This window comes from Mugil cephalus, chromosome 6, assembly GCF_022458985.1.
Source record: "Mugil cephalus isolate CIBA_MC_2020 chromosome 6, CIBA_Mcephalus_1.1, whole genome shotgun sequence".
Classification (NCBI taxonomy): domain Eukaryota; kingdom Metazoa; phylum Chordata; class Actinopteri; order Mugiliformes; family Mugilidae; genus Mugil; species Mugil cephalus.
This window is the reverse complement of record NC_061775.1, coordinates 19,032,481-19,041,284: the sequence shown is the minus strand read 5'-3', so window position 1 is coordinate 19,041,284 and position 8,804 is coordinate 19,032,481. Positions and strand designations below refer to the sequence as shown.

Genomic DNA, 8,804 nt, shown 5'->3' with positions numbered 1-8,804 from the left:
GCAGCACATACTGCAGGTAAAAGTGAAACAGAAATCATACACTGACTCTGTATGAATCATGCCACCATCATGAACTCTGTATGTTTATGATGCAGAAAGCTCCACTGACACCACGTTGGGTCAACAATCAGATACTTTTGCTTTAAACAGATTACCCCACCAACAACGTCAACGAGTGCAACAACCAACATTTCGACGACGACTCGCTGACAGTGTAGCTCGCAGGCTTGGTGGCTAGGTAGCATTGTCCCCTTCCATCTTGGCATTGCTTGATCCACCTAACTCAGGGGTCGGCAACCTTCAACACTCAAAGAGCCATTTGGATCCGTTTCCCACAGAAAAGAAAACACTGGGAGCCACAAAACCCCTTTGACATCCAAAATGAAGATAACACTGCGTATATCGTTGTTACCTCTATGCTAGGCCAATAGTGTGTTGCATTTATGAAATGAAATAACTGCTACAGAGAAAACGAAATTGCATTTATGTAACATAACCGGGATTTATCCGTGGTTGGCTTACCTGGGGTCGAAAAGTCCAATAAATAGCGGGCTGGACCTGCCGGCGGGTGTCGCACTTCGGCAGTTGTGACGTATATTTTGAGCGACAAAAAATTAAATACATCTTATTTTAATTTTAAAAGATCACCATCAATTCAATTTTAGAATTATATCTAAAAAAAACTAACGCACTAAAATAAAAATACATTTGAATTAAATACTCGATAGCAACTAGTAAATGTGCTGCAATGCACTGTGGGAGTTCAGTGTTTTTTCGTTGTTTGATGTTACAACCGTGAGTGTGGCGTGGCGTTCAGTGTCATTCAGGTGTTGTGTAGCTCTCGCTGCTCTCGCAACTAGTCACTGATGAGTGACTAGTTGCCGCTATTCTGAGGCAGTTAGCGTAAAAAAGTGAACGGCTTTGATCAGTGTCCTTTCTCCGCACCGCTCGCCACAGAGAGCCGCAACAGAGGAACGAAAGAGCCGCATGCGGCTCCGGAGCCGCGGGTTGCCGACCCCTGGTCTAACTCATAACTTCTCAAATGGTGGGGTGCGGGGTACTAATATCAAATATAATAAGATAATAAGATTGGAAATCTGTTTTCTCCGGCATGTATAGCCTTAATCGGAGTTAAACTAGACAACGTGCATGCGCATGCTCTACAACCGCTGCGCTGGCATGTTACCCCGGAAGAAAAACATCTAAAAAAAAAAGTCGAATTCTGAGCAGTATACCTCGATTAAGTTGTGCATGTAAATGAACTGATTGGCTGTAGTAGGCTCGCAGAGGACAAGGTGGAGAAAGGAAAAGGAGAGATGGAGAACAAAAGAAAAGGGATGAGGCATTGCAGGCGGAGGAAAAGAAAGTGAAGGTAACAATATTAAAAGACAACATTTATGAATCTATTTTAATGATCGGGTGATTGCATGCAGAAGGCTGGTTTTACAGATAGATGATGGAATATTAATAGGTTCTCAAAATCATTTCAATTCAGGAGGGGGTGTGAAAAAATTGTCCCCTTGGGGTGGCATGACAGAAAATAATTGAGAACAAAACACTGCAAAAAAGGGTGGCGCTTGAAGGAAAGTGGGGGCGTGTTGAGGCAGTTAGAACCTGTGGTAGCAACTGTCTCTGAAAGTGTCCACACCCTTTAAGAGTTATATAAAAATTCACGTCCGTGTGGTCATAATTCAGGAAAATGGCTACAGAGACCGAAAGTTTTTGCACCAGACTGTAAACATGTTTATTTTTGCGGCCATTGGAATTGAAATTTCAAAAAATGAAGTCAGGAGAATATTATCTAAAATATGATCTAAAACTAAAGATTAAGGTAAATTAAAAAAAAAAAAAAAAAAAAAACGTTAAATGACCCTCATGCACTTCAATGCCAAATTTAGTGTGAATAGCTCAAGATCAAAAGCCCATACATGCATGTAGCAGCATCTGTGGGTGAGATGTGTGTCTGATGTGTGCGGGCCATGTGATCATCTTGGCTTTCATAGCAGCAGGATGGGCTCGCCATATTGTCCAAAAGGAAACACGCACATGTGCACGTGTCTGGGTGTTATCAACTCCAGACAATACTGAGAGGAACCGGAGGACAAAGACAGGAGAGAGTGTTGTCCTGAGGGCCAGCCAGCAGTGATGCACACACACACACACACAAAAACATACACACACTCATGAGCTCATACCTGATATCATGACACAAAGCAGAGCTCTTCTACAGATGAAATTTGAGCATTCACGCCCACATCCGTGCAACAAGACCTTGATGATGAGTTGATTTACGTTTCAGTCAACACTGAGTTAAGTCGTTAAGCTCCTTGAGACTTGAGTGCTCCTCAAGTTGCTCAACAATCACGGCCAGATCACATTTTTCCATCCTGTCTCCTCTCTACAAATAGCAACATTAGGTCAGATCTAACTCCAAACATCACACCAGTCGGTGGTGGTGGTGGTGGGGCAAGAGGTGCCGAACAAAAAGACTCTGAGCATGAAATATGAGGCAAGGAACACAGAGCAGGAGAGGGGATGAGAGGAGGAGGAGGAGGAGGAGAGTTTTGTTCAGTGCTAGGAGGCAGGAGTTGAGGTTGGGGTGGGGGGCAAGAGACAACTCGGCTAAAAGAGAAAGAAAGAAAACTCCTCCCGAACTCAGTGGAGCAGGAGGAGGGGTTGTGTGCTCGCAAATCACTCCCCAGAGGGAGAAAAGAGGAGGGCAGGGCTTGCGATTGTGCAGCGCTACTTGTTGTTGCCTGTCTGAAGGAGTGTGAGTGTTTTCCAGCCGGTCGGCAAGTCAGCCTAGCGTTGTCACTCAAACTATGAAAGGGGACAGAAGCATTAATATCAAAAGATAAAATAAGAGCAAAGATCACAGGAGACGGAGAAGTGGTCACTGACAGGTAAGAATGGACCTGTGTGTTTGTGCACTTACATTCAGTAGTGTTAGTAGTGTGTGTGTGTGTGTAGGAATGTGTGTGTGTAGGTGTTGATAGCGGAGCTGAGACGGCTATCTTAATTGTCATCTTCTTCTCTGGATGGATTTCCAATTTTATCTTGATCTTTAATGCAGGTTTCAAAACAGACATTTCTACTTTCTCTTTTAAAGTTTGTCCTGTGGCTGCTCCTCATTTCACCACACACTGTCTCTGTCTCCATCCCTCTTGGCTGAAGTGTTTACAGCCTGCAGTCAGTGAAATTTGCTCTGGGACTTTTTTTGAGCAATAAGTTGCCATCCCAAGGCACTGGGTGTAACTGTGGTTGCTGGGATTGGTGGCGTTAGCTCTGGAAACCCCAACAGGAAATAATTACATATAATATGACAGATAAGACCAACAGCCTTTCTTTTATCTACATTTTTCTCTGCTTGTTTTTTGAGTACTCGCTAAACATTGTGTATCTTGGCTTAAGAGCTTCATATGGAGCCAAACCTTATCAGAGACGGTGTTGCTTAAACGTTTGCACCGTCTAAAATCGGGGTGAATATGCTTCATATTTTGTTTGTGTGAATGTTGGGTGCACTGATCTTGCTCTGGATCACGTCGACAGGTTGAGTGACTGCAGCTCAGACTGAATGTCTGACCTTTCAGTTGTGCGAACGCATCTTTAAACAGTAAGCCACCCATGAGACGATGACAGAGGCAGACGTGTGTGCGCATCTGTGTTTCAGTTGATGCAGAAAAACACATGTATGCAGCAGGTTGTTTCAGACATTAGTCAGAGTCATGTCTGGGTGTCATAGCAGAGTTGAGCGGAGCCAGTGGGACTCAGACCGTCTTTAAGGCTGAACCGCGTCAGATTCACGTGATGGCCGTGCACTTCCAGTTATAGTGTTGTGTACGTCGTGGGGTTGTGTTGCTTAGACCCCATAGTGGTATCAGGTTGTTGGTATTCCAGCTAGTAACCTGTCTGTCTTTACAATGACTGACTGACTGCATGCCTTGAAAGTTATTTGCGTATTCATATTCTTTAGTGGACAATGTTGTGTTTTATTACTTGATCTTTGTAGAACTGTGAAAAAAATGTTGATCTTTACTTTCATTTTACTTTTCAAAGCATGTCATCTTGTGGTTACACAAAATTCTTGCCTTTCACTCAACCGCAAGTCGTGAGCACATCTCCGCTAGATCTAGGCAGCTGTTGCCGTCTGGAAGCCAACGAGGCTAACAGTTAGCAAGCAAGCAGCTCACCTGGTTGCTAACTACAGTAAATTAAATGGCATAATGAAAGGAGGAGGTCAAACGGAATATTATCCTCAGATATAAAATAGTGCAGAAAACTTTCTGTGCTTACATGAAAACGTATTAACCAACCATCTGCTTCCAGCAAACACGTGACAACTCGTGAACTCAAACCTCTACAAAAATGTCCAGTTTAAGATTTTTTTCATATGAACTTTACTCGTAAACGCAACATCATTTTAATTCAGTCATAATCCAGAATAATCCACTCATGACACAGTTAGACATTTGTTGCACCTCTCGATCTAGCGTCAGCAGCATCAACGCGAATAATGTTGCAAAGAAGGGAGAGGAGCTTTTGATATTTAAGCCTTGAAACTGTTACCAACTTTTATTTAAAGAATAGTTGAACTTTTTTTTTTAAATAATATGTTTGCTGAACATGAACCTAGAGCCATGAGACAGCTAGCATAGCTTAGCGTAAATTCTTGAAACAGGGGAATAGTTAGCCTGGCTCTGTTTAGTGTTAATAAACTGCCTACCTGCACTTCTGTAGCTCTTAAGTCTGAATTTAGCTTCCAGTCTATTTCCAAAACCAAAAAACAGCATTTCTTACTCCCTAATAACTTTTGTGACGTAAGTAATATCTAAGTAATCCTTCCACTCACTGACACACACTGTGTCGCTGACCCGACAACACATTTTACCGCTCCGTTGTGTAGACCTTCAAAATGAGCGCACACGCTGAGGGGAAGTTAGGTGTGAATAAAGAGTCACGCACACACCCAGATTTAGAAGTATGAAATGGCAGCTACTGCTGTGGGATTTAATTTAACAGCCTCATTAATATGTTGCACACATCCTTCACACACGCACACACACACACTGGTGGTGGGCCAACGCACTAAAGCTCGCAGTAGGACACCTCTCTCTCTTTCTCTAACAAAGGCCGGCTCTGCACAGCGGTCATGTGACAGTTGTTCCCATTGTTCACTTCTGGCCAGGGGTGGTTTTGCTAATGCACCGAGTGTGTGTTTGTGTGTGTGTGTGTGTGTGTGTGTGTGTGTGTGTGTGTGTGTGTGTGTTTGCGTGCATGCCTTGGCAGGAAGACACTTTAAGTCTGTTAGAGGAAACCCCTCATTCCCAAGCATGTTGACATTTGTGTTCGTCCTCCCTATTGTGCGTATGTTTGTGTGTAATGAGAGACCAGTTCGGCAGCATGTGGAAGTTTAAACTCAATTTTTGTGCGTATATTATCGTGTAAAAATGTGTTCCCAGACGCACACAGTAGGGCAGTCGGGGCCTGGTGAATTAAATGGGACCTGTTGAACCCTCTTAAGGACTTGTGGCCTTAAAGCCCCATTTTTAAAACCACTTCTTCAGTCGATTAACAAAGGAGCTTTCCGGGCTAACTCATGTGAACGGTTGATTTAGGAGAGACAGAGAAAGCTTAACATCAAAACATTGGACTTAATTCATTTTGATTTAATAGGAAAGTTGTGGCCTCGTTCTCCTATGGGACGGAGAAATGGAGATGTCAAAAAGAGGATGGGAAGAGTCAGAAATGTTTGTTTTATTAGTAATCCTTCGTAATGAGCCGGCCGTCGTCTAAATGTTTATACTGGCATTTCCTCTTCCTGTTAATCTAAATGTGTTTCCCACCCAAGGTCTCGTGTGTGTGTGTGTGTGTGTCTTTGTGCGCGTTTGTGGGGCCTTCACTTGTGTCGGTGATAAAGAAATCCTATTTGACAATGTTTTGTCTGTTGCACCACAGCCAAGGAAAGTACAGAAATACAGTCACAGGTTTGTCAAAAAGAAAACAAAAAAAACATCCAAAATAGGCAAACAATGGTTGATTAGATTAACACATAAGAAATCTGTTCAAAAATCAACATAATTCTTTCATCAACATGATGAAAGTTAATTGAATTATCGCCAATAGCAATCTTCTGCGGTGGCATGACTTCAGTGGGACAAGTAATACGTTTCCTGGCTGATTTCACTGTAGTTTTACCAGCATTGAATTTTTTTCTACGAGGCGATGACACTGAATCTTTTCTCTTTTATGGCGCTGACAAAGTGCTCCAGCTGTAAATCCTCCAACGTTGTCTATGCAGGAGATTAAATATGGACGTTAAAATAGCGGCTTGGCCAGTCTTTATCTCTGCGGCGCCGTCCCAGTCAAACCTTCAGCTGTATGTAACAGAAATACTTGTGTTATGTTACTGGTCAATTTTAGTTGAGGAAACTTACCTGAAATAGGCTTAAACGCTTTCAAAGTGGACGAACGTTAAAATTAGCATTCCTTTCTCATTCTTTGGTAAACGTTGATTGCGTGCTTGATAATGTCCTAATATAGGAAATAATGGAGCCGGTGGAGGAAATGCCGGCGCTCGTTTGTGTGAGATGCAGGGCGATGTGACCGGCGTCTGAACAGCTGTAGGGAGGATAAGGATGAGGCAGCCAGGGAGAAAGAAAACTGTTATTGTGAGAGGTGGACGGACAAAGGAAAGAAAGAAGGAGACTACGTCAGGAAGCAAAAGAAGAGCTGGCATCATGATGGACAGACAGAGGGAGGGAGGGGACGTCTCTGTCGAGGGGACGCAAACCTGAAAGGGAAAAGAAAGATGGATGAGAAGGGTTCAGTCAAAGGGAAGTGAGGAACGAAGACAAAAAAAAAAGTGAAATAAACAAATGTTTCGCTCTTAACCCTCGAACAAATGACTTCCTTTAGCTCTTAGCATCAATAATTAAATTATAAGATTAATCGACGTAGCGTTTGTGTGCATCAGTTTGTGTTTTCACTCAGTGAGAGTCTGTCCTTTCTCCTCTGCAGGAGGAGGGTGTGTGTCTGGCAGATGGTCAGGGCCACACACACACACACACACACACACACACACACACAGACACACACACAGCTGACCATCCCTGAGGGTCTTATAATAGGTGCTCCTCTTGTAGTCGTTCTGCCCCTCGGAGGAATCCACACTCTGACCCAGCATGCCTCTGTAGGACTTTTACAGTGTGTGTGTGTGAGTGTGTATGTGTGTGTGTGCTTAAACTTTACGGGACACACACCGAAGCCTCTCGAACTGGCCAGCTGTTCCTTTCTCTAAAAGCGTATTAGCATTTTCTTTGACATTCGTCATCACAGGCTGGTGACTCAGTGGCCCCCTGCTCAGGTATAGTTTAGGTTGTTTTGTTCCGCTTTGGGGCTAATTTAAGGCTGGCAAAGTCTACAGCCTCTCCAGAACTCCAAGACTTATGACTCTCTAATCAAATTGTCTGTGCGGTTTCTCATTTGTTGAAAGCATTCAGGGTCATTCCAGCTGCTGTTGACTGTTGCTTTTGCCAGTTAAAGTGACAAACAGCAGCTGTAGATAAAAAACTTGCCACAAGGAAACTTTTTTTCTTGGTTGTTGATAAAACAGTCAAAGTCCCAGACGATTCACACTGGGCATGGGAATGTGTCTTTTAGCACATCTTAATGGTTCTCACCATGTTTTAAGATCCTAAGGTACAGAGTCACCAGCTAATGTGAAGCTAATCGTTCCACACGTTGTCTCTGCAACACATCTGTTATTGGTTTATTTATGTAGATCCCCATTAGATGTTAAAAAATAGACCAATATGTATATTATTTCACGTTAAAAGTGCCTCCAACATATTTGGAAATGTGATAGAAGTTGCATTCACTTTCCAGTTCTTTAGGTCACTCGATAAAACAAATCCATCCTTACATGCCAGTTCTGAACTCTTAATCTTAGCTTCATGAAGGTTCAAAATAACAGAGAGGGCTTTTGATTAAACGGTTTTCATGAATTGATGAATTGAATGGTTTAATTCCTTACAATTTACCAGCATTTCTAATGTATGAACTAAGAACTCCTTGAATTATCATACGGTTGGATTACCACCTTTCTAGCGCTGCTTTATATCCTGAACATTGGTGCAGAACAGTCAAAATAAAGCCATTTGTTTTTACTAGTGTTCCTAATGTTTTGGCAAAAGAGTGCACATGAAAAGATTCATAAGTTTTACTCTGTGTGGGTTTAGTTCAGGAGTTCAGCTGTGTGTCGTTAAATCAAATCAAACTTTATTCTCACGCAGTGAGAATAAACTCTCGCTGTTTTTTTAAGAGTTAACCTCTAAAAAGTGTTTAAAGGGCTCCTGAAATATTCATACTAAACAAGTAGAAACACGCACGCACACAAAAAAAGTGTGGATTAATAGACTGTCGACATTTGACGGATCACTGTGTTTACAAATGTAAATGATTCATTCTTTACTTCAGTTTGTTGGCGGCACATTTTTGGCGAAGGCTGATCTTAATCTCTGTTCTACTATTAATCTAATTTAACACCGATGTATCCACTTCTGTCTACATCGCACAGATGAAGATAATATCCATCTTCTCACGGAAGTCCTGGCAAGATGGTGCAAAAAAGTTGTCATATCTGTATTGTGCCATATAATAGTCTTTTGCTATTAAACAGGCATGTAAAAGTTAAGGAGTTTCATTTAACCTCTTATCATTCCAACGTTTATGCAAAAAAAAGCCTATTTTGGAGCTCATTGTGAAAGCCAACACTGAAGTTTCAATCAGATTCACTCTAAGTGGCA

At 42.3% G+C, this 8,804-nt stretch overlaps 1 protein-coding gene across 1 annotated transcript in view; it reads left to right on the top strand.

The window, feature by feature from the left end:
- The first annotated feature begins 2,666 nt into the window (after nt 1-2,666).
- Nucleotides 2,667-8,804, top strand: part of bcar3 (BCAR3 adaptor protein, NSP family member) — a 42,841-nt gene continuing 36,703 nt past the window's right edge. Inside the window, exon 1 of the mRNA XM_047587406.1 lies at nt 2,667-2,903. The gene's annotated coding sequence lies outside the window, so the exon portion shown is untranslated. The remainder of the gene's footprint in view (nt 2,904-8,804) is intronic.